Here is a 13712-nt window from a genome sequence, read left to right on the forward strand (position 1 = left end):
ACTTGACTGGAACTGACTCCTTGGGCTTCTTTCTTTCTCTGGGACGACACGCTGCACATGTTCAGATGGAACTGCGTGCAGACCACTCACTTCCCCCTCCCCCCACGCCCCCTCCCGCACTCGGACCCAACTTTATACCCGTGTCTCGTTCCCCTTCCTCTGAGCCACAGGTGAGCCTCCTCCGGGCAGCGCGCAGCGCTCTGCCAGCTCACAGCTTCTCAGAAGCCTGACAGAAGGTTGTCTTTTCAGATGGGAAATCCCTCCCCGGTCTGAAGCCAAGCCCTGGGGAATGCATTCTGCTTTCTTTCTCTGGGACCTGCAAGAGGTTCTCTCTGGACCACCGACAAGACCAAGAGGAAGGCAGGGGCTCAGGGTGGGATTTTCTGGCCGAAGCTACACCATTATTCCTGGTCCGGAAGAGCACGGGTGCCACACTGTGGCTGGAGCGGCTGCTCTCCAGACACGCTGACCCCCAGTGGCTCTCAGAGCACAGCCCTTTCCTGGAACTTCCACCACCCTTGCCAGCCAGGAGTGGCCCAAACGCAGCCTCCAGCTTACCCACCTCATGCGGGGACACCTTGCAGAAGCCTGGCCTGAGGGCTTGTTCCAGCTCAGCCCCTGCCCCTCTCCCTGCCTCCCTTCCATAGACTGTTCTAGGTCCATCCCTGGCCAGGCACCTCCCGCCTTCTCCTCTGCCTTTAGGCCTCCCTCTCTACCTTTGGCTCTGACACAGACAGTTGCTTACCTGGGAAATGCAGACCGCGGCGTGCGTCCCCCACCCTGGCTTCTGTCACCTGTGGCCTCTCGGTCCCTTGGAAACTGAGTTTGGTACAAATCAGCAGAGATGGTGTCTCTGTCCCTCACGCTTTTGTGTCCAGTCCAGCAGCTGCAGAGAGAGCTTGAGGAGGTGGGGCCAGTGTAATACACTCGACCTTCCTGCCTGCATCCCAGAGAGCAGCCTGGGAAATAGAGCGGGGCTGCCCTCTCTCACTGCCTGAACGATCCTGCCTTCCCTCTGCTCCCGCCTCCCCTCCTGCCAGAGCCTCCCTCCGGCCCCCTCCTCCCTCAGAAAGGTTGCTTCGTCCTCCTGCAGGTGGCCCTTCCCTCCTGCTCACTCTCATTGCTTCTTGCCAGGAGAGCGAACAGCCCCTCCTTCAGTCCTGCCCCTGTGTGGCCATAGGCCACTGTCCCGGGTGAACTTCCTGGGGAAGCATGCTTTTTCCCTCCCTGGCGGGCAGGACTACCTCCCCCTTTAGGGTGCCCACCTTTTGTAGCGCTGGGGTTTGAACAGCGATGTTCCTATCATTTTCTGAAGTACTCATTGGCTCAGAGATGCCCATAGCAATTTCACGGGGGGTGGGATGCACGGATATTGTTTTATCTCCTTATTCATACGGATGCTAGGCCCATCTGGGACCTCTCTTCATCTCTCAGTGTTGGTTCTCAAGCAGGTTCATTTTGAAGAAAAAGATTGGCCCAGGATAGGAGACTTACTGTGTCCGGAACTTCTGCCCACTCAAGTCTAGTGTGACTTTATTAAGGTGAAAGATCAAGACATGAAAATCGGAGATGGGAGTGTGGTACCTGTGATGTCATTAGGTGGCCAGAAATTACACTAGTTGACAGCAGGGTTCTGGGAGTGGCCTTGAATCTTACCACTCACTGGCTGTGTGACTTTGAGTGAGTTACCTAACCACTCTGTGCCTTAGCTTCCTCATCTGTAAAATGAGAATCCCCATGTGATGGCACTGAACAGTGGCATCCCCACCATGGGGGTCCTACAGGATCACACAGAGCCCCTGCAGTGAAGTGTGGATGCCACAGATACATGGACTCTTTGGGCAAGAAGATCCTTTAGCCATCCCACATTCTCAAAAGGGCCATGATCCAAAAAAGGTTGCGAACCATTAGTGTCAGTGGGGGTGGTGGAGGAGGGGAAAACAGGCCCTTAAAATAAAATATCTCCCATAGCAACTTATCAGATGGTGTTGCCACCAACCCACATCCCAACACTGTTGCTCAAAATGTCCCAAGTGGCCATATTGTGCAGGCTTGGGCTTCAGACGCCCTTTGGCAGGGAAGCAGCTGAATTCCTCAGGGAGGGCCTGTGGAGGTGAGAGCTGGGGCTGGGCTCAGCCTGTGTGTGTCCCTCCCCGCTCCTGGCGTCACTGCTGTGGACACGGAATGAGAGTTTCCTTGTGCTAATGCCGTGCTCACACACCACTGGTGGCATCTGCAGGAACCTCACCACATTCCGATGGAGCGGCTCCTGCCGATGTTGTTCCCACTTCCAGACGGGGGATACCGAGGCACAGACAGCTTAGTACGTTATCTACATAGACGAGCTGTGATACGGGTCTGAGCTGGGAGGGTCACATTCATCACCACACAGCACACGTGGCCCACACGCTGTCCCTTCAGAGCCTGCGCGTTTGCCCTTGGCCTGGAGGCACCCTCATTTCCTCTTGAAAACTCTTAGTTCCTCCCCACCGCCCCGCAAGGCTGTGTGACCTGGGTATGCATGGCCATGGCAGGCACTCTCTCAGAAGACCCCTTCCCACAGAAAAGTTGCCCATTGGAAAATGATGCCAGCGAATGCCTACTGCTTAGTGTCCAGCCTGGACAGCCTGTTTCTTGTCATGCTTCATTTCTAGAATCTGTAACAATTAATAAATTACCATACGCCATGGCACTTCCACGTGAACTTGCCCACTTTGTCTCTTCCTTGGTTTTCAAGGCACACGGGTGTTACCGTCTGTCTCCCTGCTACCGGCTAGGCCACCTAGCACTGAATGCGGTAAGGAGTGGCCTGCGTGCTACCTATACAGAGAAATGATGCCTCCCTGAGTCACCCACCCTGAGAAGTCCCCTTAACCATCTCTTAAATCCCACTTTGAGGTGTTGTGCACCTTTTCCGTGTAGGAGACGCCACCATCCTGATAAGTGGCACCCAGCGGGCTGATCCAATCTTGGAACTGCATTCTGGGTCTTGTTCAGATCGCTGGCCGACCTGCTGCTCAGACCGCTCTCATTTCTGGGATGCCTCCCACTTCTGGCAGTACGAGCACATTCATTGTCTCATCTGGTTTTCCCAGCAGTTGCTGGAAGAACCGCCAGATATTGGAGTTAAAGGACTTTCCCGTAGGACCACATCTTCCCCCCAACACACACCTTTCAAAGAACTTTCAGAATTTATACCATTCTGCTCAATCCCTTAGGTGCAGAAACAAGGGATGTTGTTTTTCCTTATTTGTTATTATTTCCAAGTTGGCCTTCAAAATCTGGCATTTTCCTAGAGCTGCCATGACCGGCAGTAGTAAAAATAAGTGTCCTCCTGCCCGCTTGTTTGGGGAGGGAATAAAGCAGTGGTGGAGAGAGGAGTGCGAGGCAGTGAGGAGAGGAGAAGGCACTTGGCCTCCACTAGGTACCACGTAGGGGCTCAGCAGTGCCTGTGAACTACTTGGCTGGCTGGCGGGAACTGAGTGATATGGATAGAAAACAGGTCTGACCCTCCATCTTGGGGGACGCCTAGCACCTTGCTGAGTTGGTGAACGATGGCTTTGTCTGGACATTGGGTCAGATAGGGATTGTGAGAGGACCTGAGATACTTCCCAAGTTCCATACATGAGACCCTGGAGCTTGGAGCCCACTCCCCTCCAGGCCTCCCCATGCTCTGCCGCCAGCTGTCACCAGCCCGCTTTCTTGCAGCAGCCCTGCATCATCCGTGATGTTCCTTAATGAGCCTAGTTGGAGCCATTTAAGCGTCCCAAGCCCAATGGAGACTTGATTTATTTATTTAAAGATTTATTTGTTCATTTACTTCTTTGAGAGAGAGCACGAGAGCACAAGTAGGTGGGCAGGAGCAGAGGAAGGGGGGAGAGAATGTCAAGCAGACTCTGTGCTGAGCACAGAGCCCCATCCCAAGACCCATGAGATCATAACCTGAGCCAAAACCAACCGTCAAATGTCCAAACGACTGAGTCACCCAGGCACCCCCACAAAGGAGACTTTAAATATTGTTGTTTTTCTCTTGGCCATCAAACTTTGTTGAGTAAGGGTATAGAAGTGAGAAGCAGAACTATAGGTGGGATAGGAACTTGGTACATGACCTTAGGTTAGACGCATCTCATTTTAAATCCCAGTTCTATTTGTTGAATGACCTTGGTCAATTTCTTAACTTCTCTGAGTCTCAGTCTTTCTGTCCGTGGAATGAGAATAAGCCTGTCATCGACAGGCTTGTTGTGAAAACACCCTGAAACAATATTTTTAAAGAATTTAGTCCAGTGTCAGCCATATGGTAGTTTTTCAACAAATTGTATTAGTAATTTTATCCTAGAACTGATGGGAGTTTGATGGTGTCTTTCTCCCATCCCCGTTCCTCTGGATTGATTTTCCTTAATTACCGGCCACCAGAAAGCCACCATTTTTCTGGCTGAGACCAGTCTCCTTATCCCAAGCATCCCCACTGAGAAGCTAGTCAAGCAGGTGTTTTGGAGGACTATGATAGCCTCAGAATAGTGACGTCATAAGCCTGGGCTCTTCACTGTGTTACACACAACACGTATAATCAGTGAGGGGGTGGGAGTTTCGTGCTCCAGACAGGATAACAAGACATGGTGATGACTCCAAATACCAGCCCAGCACCTCCCTCAAAAGAGAATCAAGGGACACCATCACCCTTGGCTGACAAAACCACTTGCCCCTGGGGAAGGCTGCAGAGCGTAGTGACCGAGGATGAAGGCTTTAGAGTCAGGCTGCGTGGGTTGGTTAATCCTGCTTCTGACACTTGCTGCGTGACTACGGGGAAGTTATTCAACCTTTCTTCGTCCTGTCTCTTGATCTGTAACTTAAGGTTAGTAACCGGTATTGACCTTACAGAGTTATGGGGATTAAATGAGGTGACCATGCCTTGCGGCACACAAGCACTCAGCCCATATCAGATAATCGTAACATAATCTGGGGAGGTGGGAACTAGCCTCCACTATAGTCCAAACAGTGGAAAGCCGTGGAGAAACCCCCTCTGGTCTCCACCAGAACTCTCTTTTCCAGCTCTGCTGAGGTCTTACCCTATGGATGAGCTATAAGAAGCGGAACCTCTTGGGTGACTCTCCAAGAAGATCAGCCCCTTCTTAGCTCCTCGAGGCCCACCTTGTGCTGTGGTGACCTTCCCTGATGAGCAGGAAAGCCCAAGGTCTATGCTCTAAGAGGACGAAACTTTAGCAGCAGGATGGGAATCTCCAAGGGTTCTGGAGCCCTCTGGGTACCATAGGCCAAACATCCAAACACTTACTCTCTCTCTTGACATAGTAACACATTGTCTTTGCCCTAGGGATAACACACCCTTCCAGGTCACAGAGACTCCCACCCCCTACCCTCAACCTTGTGACCATGTGGAAGACAAAGAAAGAACACTGCAGACAGAACTTAGGAATCTCTTTGCTTTAGGTTTGCCTCCTGCCTTTGCTGGTCCTTCCAGGCTTGGAGACAGCAAGTCTGGGGAGGCTAGCAGGGAAGACACTGCCTGTCTTTAGCTAATTAACATACCTAAATAGAACGCTCTGCCATCATATCAGCGGGAATCATTTTGACTAAGGATCCCTAGGCCTGGGGCACGATGAAGCTGTTGGAAATGGACGAGAAGGCATCAGGTCTCAGAATTCTGAATGAAAAGCTCTTAGAAATGATCGATCGCAGCCGCTCTGTTTTTACAGTTGCTCAGAGACAAGCATTCACTCAGTTGTTCCATCTTTCATTTATTCACTCATCAAACATTGTTGGAGCATCCATGTCTGTTTTTCAAACTGCCGGACAAAAACCTGTGAATAGGACAGTGAGTCACAACCAACCTTCTTGTTTGAATAGAATGGTGTAGCACAGAATGGACTAGAGTAGAACATATCAGAATATCTCCCACATAGTAAGGAAAAGTTGTTGCAAGTATTTTTTTTTTAATTTTAGTTTTATATACATATGTATGTGCAGGGTTGCAACAAAGGCTGTGCTTCTTACTCTAGTTTGCTTTGGTTCTTGATCAAAAATATTTGAAAAACACTGTACTTTGTGCCAGTCTTGCTGTGCATAAGGATAATGGGGGGGACCTGGAGAAATAGGATGATTCCAGGGCCACACTCTTCTCAGAGATGGTTCAGGTCTGGGGGGATCCTAGAGTCTGCCTTGCAACAAGCCCGGGCAGGATCCTGAGGCAGGAGTCCCAGCTACACCAACAAGCACAGCTCTGGGCCAGGCAATGGGCGGAGTGTGTGTGTTGGGGGAGGGGGGTGAGGGGTAGGCAGGGGAACCAGGACAAGGTTAGGTCCCGCCTTCAGGGTTTCCCGGCTGCGTGCTGGAGGGCTCGGAGCCCCCGACTGTCTCCCTCTCCTTTCCCCAGCCTGCGACGCTGCTTTGGGTTTGCTTCAGGTTTGCAAGGAGGCAGAGTGCCTTTGCCCGGGCCTTGGGGAAGTCTTTCCCTGAAAAAATGCCTTTTGAGTTGGGCCTTAAAGGATGAGTTTGAGTTTGCCAAGAAAAGAGGAGGATGGAAGGGGCCTCATTGCCGTTAGGAATTTCACACCATATTCTTCATGGCCTTTTCGGGTGGGGGGGTGCGGGGGTGCTGGGGGCGCAGCCCTCCTCCACGCCCTCTGCGCAGAGACGGGCCTCCCCCGGCTCTCTGGCTCCGCCTCTGGCTCGCTTGCACAATGCCGGTGGGGTTTGGGCTTCTGCCTCGTGGAGCTCTGAACTCCCAACTCCCCTGTTCTCCTAGGCCACACCACCTCCAGTCGCTGGCCACGGTACAAGGGGCCTTTTCTTTCCAAGGCCCCCACAAAACACACATGCTTTTCCTCGCAGCTGTCTAGCTCGGCTGCCTGAACACAGAGGTGATTCACAGGAGAGGCGGTTGAGGTTTCCATGAAAACATGCCTCCCCTCTGCTTTTCAGCTGCTGCACTGAGCATAGCCGGACAGAACCTCTCTTCTTAATGCTCTGGCCCTGGGTGTGAAGCCGCGATTCTGGAAAGAAATTCCCTTTAGGGTCCTTGGAATGCAGTATTCCTCTGACCTCGTGGATTCTCCCAGCCAGGGTAAACTGAAGAGTGGTCCTGCCCCATCCCCCAGCCGTGGAAAGACCATAAAAACCTCTGGCAAATCGAACTAGAGTGTGTGGGCAGAAGATGGAGGTAGACACACCAACAAAATTGTAAGCGGTTATAAAAACATAAAGACACCCTTTGCACAGTTTTATGTCATTACGTTTGAAAACAGTGAGGCCAGTGATGTCCTTATGTAACATGAATAAAGTTAGAGTCTCAGATTCAGAATAACAAGTATCAACAATCTGCCTGGGGCTGTGACCCACGAGGTGAAGATACCTCCCCAGACCCCAGTTCTTGGCTGTGCAGAAACAGACCTGATTTTTGACGGGGCACCCCAAGATTGCTGGGGCGAGTGGGGGTTTTACAGCAGAGGCATGATGATGTCAGACAGGGCCACCGTGCGGATCGGAACCAGAGGGTCCTGATTCCGGTCTTCAACCATGGTTCTTCATCCAGGAGGAGCCAGAAGGGAAAGGCGGATGAGGGGTGGCAGAAGCTCTGTGCATAAAGACATAGATCACTCTTTACCTGGAGAAACAGGGCTGGGGTGAGCAGGAGTCCAGGCAGAGGAACAGTACGTGCAAAGACCAGATACTGGTCTCAGATACCGCCAGGCTTGTCTGAGGGGCAGCAAAGAAGTCAGCGTAGCTGGGGATGGGACAGAAGGAATGGCCAGAGGAGTAGGAAGGGGCGGGTTGGTAAGGCCTTGAGGATGGTGGAAGGACCTGGCTTCCTTTGGAATAAAATGGGAACCCTTCAGAGGGTTTTGGGCAGACAGGAGGCATTCATTCATTCATTTGACAAATATTTCATACCTACTATGTGCCAATGCCTGTTTTTGGCTTTAGAGTTTAGAGACAAAGTCGTGAAAAACTCATACTAACATGAAAGGTCTATACCATAAAAGAAGAAGAAAGGTCTCAAATGAGGACCTCAGTTTCCCCCTCAAGAAACTGGGAGAAGATCAAAGGAAATCCAAAGTAAGTAGAATAAAGGGAATGATAACCATCCGAGCAGAAATAAAAAGAGAGAAAATAAATACAATAGGAAAAAAACTAGTGAAGCCAAAAGCTAGCTCTTTGAGAAGATCAATGAAATTAATAATCAATCCTCTAGTCCAACTGATCAGGTAAAAAAAGAAAAAAAGAGGTGGATAGAAAAAAAAATACTAATATCAGGAAAGGGAGCTATAGCATTTCTATAGATATTAAAAGGATAATGAGGAAATGTTACAAACAGCTTTATCCCAATAAATTCGGTGGGTTAGAATAGAAAAATTCCTTGAAGGAAACTTACTACCAAAGTTTAGTCAAGAAGAAAGAGATAATGTAAATAACCCTGCGACTACTAAAGAAACTGAATTTGTAGTTAAGAATGAGCACACGAATAGAGTTCCATGTCCAGAAGCCAGGTCTGTCTACCCCTCCCTCACTTGGATGCCAGGTACAGGAAGCTCTGGGAGGGGCATGGTCCTGGACAGTATCTTTAATGGTAAGTCCTATAAGAATAATTCACTGATGGGATATTGTGAGATGACCCATGCATAGCCTTCCCCCACTAAAATCCGCCCTCAATCTCCAGATTTGTTTACGGTCCCTTTGCAGGTCTCTGCCCCTGTAACAGGCTGCTAGTGTCTTCAGAGCAGGGAAGGAATCCTGGGCAGGTCCCCAGTGTCTGACCACAAAGGAGAAACAGTGTCCCAAGCAAAGGGCCTGATGCCAAAATATCACATCTTACCTAGCAACAACTGAGGTCAAAATGCAGATGTCTCATCCACACCGTACCTAGAACACATGGGAATACATCTGCATGTGCACGCTCTCTACCTTTTGTTTTTTAACCACTGTTACCCTTCCTCCACTCACCCAGACTGAAAATCTGGGAGTCAAACCTGACTTCCTCACACTCTATGCATCTCATTAGTCACTGATGCCTGATTCATATTCCTTCCCCTTCCTCAATTTCCAAGAGATAAGGCTTCATTAAAGGCAAACGTTTCTCACTCCCTCAAAGTGATTCATTTGTTCATTTAGGAAATACTGCCTATTTTGTAATCATGTGATGTTGTCCATCAAGTATTTCCAGTGTTCCCCTTCACAGAGTATGGTAGGGTTTTATTCTTGGCCCCTTGTGGTTAGTCAGGACCATGTGATTACTTCCGGCCAATGAGGGTGTCATTCAGACAGGACATGCGTTTTTCTCACTGAGACTCTAAGCTCCCTCTTCCCTCTCACTTGGCAACCAGCAACATCCAAGATGGTGTTAGCCCCACCGTCTAGTAACCCGGATCCCGGAGTGGCTATGGTGAGCAGAGCCTCTGTGCATACCCACAGAGAACGTGTAGCATGGGAGAGAAATGAACTTTTCTTTTTCATCTTAAGCCCGCAACCCGCAAAATAAACTTAATAAATAAGCAAATTATAGGGTCTGTTAGATGTTGGTAAGTGCTATGGTAAGTTGGTAAGTTCGATTTTTGAACAGTGGCAAGGGGCTTGGAAGTAAGGGGGTGGGGACTGCAATTTGAATCGCATGGCGGAGCTAGATCTCATTAAGGGATCACTTTTGTGCAAAATCCAGAAGGGGGCAAGACAGCAAGATGTACAGATGTCTGGGAGAAGGCAGGGAAGGGAAGAGCCATGCAAAGCCCCTGAGGTGGGGACATACTTAGCATGTGGAGGGGGGTGAGGCTCGGGTGAGTGAGAGAGTGAGCCAGGGGGAGAGAAGAAGATGAGGCCGTGGCCAGATTGTGTAAGGTCTTGCATGTCATTTTAAGCAGTTTGGCTTTTGTTGAGCAGTGTGTTAACCAGAGCAGTCTGACTGCTGCTTTAAAAAAGCTGATAGGAACAGCAGCAGACTCAAGAAGACCAGTTAGGAGGCTTTGCAGTAACCTGGTGGGTGGGGCTGAGATGGCTATGAATGGTGAGAAATGGTCAACTTCCCAATCGATTTTGAAATTAGAACTAACATGATGTGGTTATAAATGGGATGTGGAAGCAAGAGAAAGAATAGGGTCAAGGAGGACCCTAAGATTTGGGGCCCAACCAACTAGAAGAGTGATGTTGCCCTTAACTGAGATGGGGAAGACACCGGGGAATAAATTTCAGGAGAAAAGATCAAGGAGTTTAGGGTTGGACAACGCCCAGAGATAATTGATAATTGACAGGTAAGAGATAATGGATATCAGTACTGGGTTGGATATAGGCATCTGGTTTCAAGGCAGAGATCTTGGTAGAACATAGAATTTAAAGAATTGTCAATGTATGGATTGCATTTAATGTCACATGATTATATGAGTTTCCCAGAGAATATATTACACAGTGAAGGGTCGAGTTCCAAGGACAGAGTCTTAGAAGTGAGGAGATGAGCAGACCCAGCAAACAAGATGAAAAGTAGAGAACACAGAGACTTGAAGAGAAACCAGAAGGATGCGATGTTCTGGAGATCAAGAGAAGAAATGGTTCAAGGAGAAGGAAGTGATCCTTTATGTCAAATGCTACCAAGAGCTCACCTTAAATGAGGACTATGAGTTTACCATTTGATTTAGCCACAGGGGCCTCAACAGTTGATTAGAGAAGATTTCAGGGGAGGGGAATGGTAGCCAATGAGCATAGACAGTTCATTCAAGGATTTTCACCCTAAGAAAGAGCTGAGGATGGGAACAGTAGGGTTTGAAATGGCCCAGTAGAGAAGGAAACATTGATGAGGCAGGAATGGAGGGACCTGCTGGTGTGATGTTTTTGAGAGAGTGAGAGGGGATGAGAGCCAGTGCATGAGTGGGGGTTGGCCTCTGCCCAGGCAGCTCATCTCTAGGAGTGGGGGGAAAGTTAGAGGACAGGGACACAGACAGGTGCGTGGGGAGATGCAGAGGTGGGAGCTTGAGGAAGTGCTCTTTCTCAGCCTGCTTTTTCTAGATGCATTAGGAAGCAAGGTCTTGGCGAACAAGGCAGGTGGGACAGGAGGTGTGGGGGCCTTCAGGGAAAGAAGGATTCATCCAGGAGAGCAGGAGAACCTATGGGTCTATGATTGCCAGGCCGCTATTATGCACCCACACGAGGTTATCGGTCATGACCAGTCAGGAAGAGCGAGTTCTTTCCTGCTGCCAGGGTCTGCTGTGTGGGCCCAGGCATGGAGTGGGCTCGGATGGGGAGTTTACCAGGTTAGAGCTTTACCAAACATCACAGTGAAGCAAGAGATGCATACTGGAGATGAGAGCATATGAAAAAAGAAGTGATTAAAGGATAAACCAGGGAATTGGAGCCAAGGAGGTAGGGAGAGAGAAACCGAGGGGCGTGGGGTATGAGTTAAGAGTGGAAGAGGCAGCCATTCACTTCGAGAAGGATTGCTAGTGATGGGATCTCAGGAGCCCTGAGCTGGGACGTTGGGTGGTGCTGCTCAGAGAGGGAAAGACACCGAATCCAGATTCTGGAAAGGGTAGAGTTACTATCAATGTCAGGCACTTGAATATTTGAGATAGGGTGGGGACAAAATTGTTGGGGGAGAGGTGCGCAGGGAACTGAGAAGCCAGCTACGTGGAGTGGTGGTTCAAGAGTGATGACAGATGGTGTTGTTGGGAGTGACAGCGAGCCAGGTGCTAAGAGCCATAGGAGGAAGGAAGGGTTGTCATCTGGGGTTTGTGGGTTTGTGGGAGACTGGACCAGTATAGGGGGGATGCTGCAGACTGACAAGTTGATCTTCAAAGCTGGGAAGTTTTAAGGACGAATGGCTAGAAACAGCAAGAAGGAACGAGGAGGACACCTGCCCCACCCAGTGGTAGGAGGGATGTGGCTGAGAAAAATAAGCATCACTGAAGAAGGCTGAGGGAACGATTCTCAGAAGAGAGCATGTGTTCAGTGAGAGTAAAAAGGCAAGAGGATGTGGTGGATATAGGCTAATAGTTCTGTCCAGCCTAACACATTTCAGTGACTTCCCACAACACTTACAACCTAACAGACCCAATTCTATGCCACCTGCTTGCTCCTTTTCTACATCTCAGTCACAATGTCTTAGCATGCTTCTTAGACCTGCCACATTCTTTCCAACCCCAGGGCCTTTGCATAAGCTGCCATCCTTTCTCTTCTTGAAATTACACTCCAATCCTTTAGGTCTCATGTTGAGAGCATTTCGTCTAAGAAACTTTGCTGAATACCCTCTTTAAAGTCAGGGTGCTTTGCTGATTTCAGAGAAGTGCTTGTGATCCATACAGTTTCTGTTCTTATGGAGTCCAAAGTGTGGCGAGACAATAGAGAAGTGGGCGGGTAGTCCGAGAGTGTGCTCAGGGCCAGGATGGGCCACACCGAGAAGTGCTGATTCAGAAAAAGGCTAAATGGAGGCCCAAGGGAGAAGCAGGGTCTGTGGGACACATGAGTTTGGGCTCCATCCTGGGGAAATGGGGGACCACTGAGAGGTGTATATTTCCGAAGATACATACTTCTTTTGCTGAAGGATTATGAGCAGGAGCAGAACATGATCTAATTTGGCCTCCCTTGTATTTGGCCCCAGAATGAGCTTTACCAGGTGGCTTTCGGGAGCCAGAGGACCACAGCCTTCTGGGACACAAAGTAAGGGCCTAGTGCCATCTGGGGGCAGGGGGAACATGTGGCTGAGATCCTAGAACCACCAGAGCTGCAGAATGTCCTGGACCTCCCACCCACCACCCAGAAGGTTTATTAACCCACTTTAGAATAGGGACACCTTCTCCATTTTATGCTGATGTTACACCCTGACCTTCTTTGTACCTAGGACCAGTACTCATCCCCCAGGTGTGCAAGAACAGTGAGTTCCTGTATTTTCTCACTGTGGTTTGAATTTGTGTTTCTCCTGTGGTCGGCGGTTAGCAACAGCAGTTACCATGGAGACGTCTGCCGGCTCAGGCAGGTTCCTCTGCCATTCTCAGAACCTGGAAACTCTGCGAGGCTAGAAAGGCAGTACAGCATGGATGCAGCCCCTTCCCTCCGGGCCTGGGTGCTTCTGTGGGGGTGCTGCAGGACCAGGTCGGGGATGGCGACTTAGAGCCATCTCCCCGCACCGGCCAGGGGAACTCTTTAGTGGAGAGAAGGCTGCTCTGCCTCCTGCCTCCCCGGGTCGTATGGTTGCATCCCTCAAACCTAGACCAGCCCCCTGTACTGTCGCAACAGACCTGGAGACATCTACAACCCAGAATCCAATTTTAGCAACTGAGAAAACTTGTTTCCCTTTCTCGTCATCTCTAAACCTGGGAAATGTTTGCATCTCCATTATTTGGGGACATCAAAGAAGTGTACTAAAAATAAAATAATTATGTTTCTATAGCCAAAGAGCCAGACTAGCCTACCTTGCTGGTGTTTTTGCCCGGAATCCCCTTTTCCATTTTTCCGCCAGACTCCCGCTTACCCTTGAGGACTCAGCTGAGACCTGGCCTGGGAGAGGAATTTTATCTGTATTCATGAGTCACCAGCTCTGCAGGAGGCTCTGCACGAGTTTCCCCTGTGTGGTAGCCCACACCTGGCTCCTATCAAGTGTGTGCGAAACTGAATGGAATTTGGGACAAGGTGTCAGATTAAGAGGCTCTGCCTTTGACTAGTGGCTGCCTGGGGGAAGATGGGCTTAACTGAGAAGTGGCGGGAGGGGCGCAAGACTGGGGGTA

At 49.9% G+C, this 13712-nt stretch overlaps 1 long non-coding RNA gene across 2 annotated transcripts; it reads right to left on the bottom strand.

Moving 5' to 3' along the window:
• Window positions 1-5643: 5643 nt before the first annotated feature.
• Window positions 5644-13477, bottom strand: LOC309849327. 2 transcript variants are annotated; one of them, XR_014303660.1, is made up of 4 exons: window positions 13401-13464; window positions 8828-8874; window positions 7405-7588; window positions 5644-5816 (listed from the first exon to the last, which is right to left on the bottom strand). It is a non-coding gene; the product is annotated as an uncharacterized lncRNA (long non-coding RNA). The 2 variants fall into 2 exon arrangements; XR_014303659.1 differs by lacking the exon at window positions 8828-8874 and having other exon boundaries at window positions 13401-13477.
• Window positions 13478-13712: the final 235 nt, after the last annotated feature.

The sequence above is a fragment of the Mustela nivalis genome, assembly GCF_964662115.1.
Source record: "Mustela nivalis genome assembly, chromosome: 16".
Taxonomy (NCBI): domain Eukaryota; kingdom Metazoa; phylum Chordata; class Mammalia; order Carnivora; family Mustelidae; genus Mustela; species Mustela nivalis.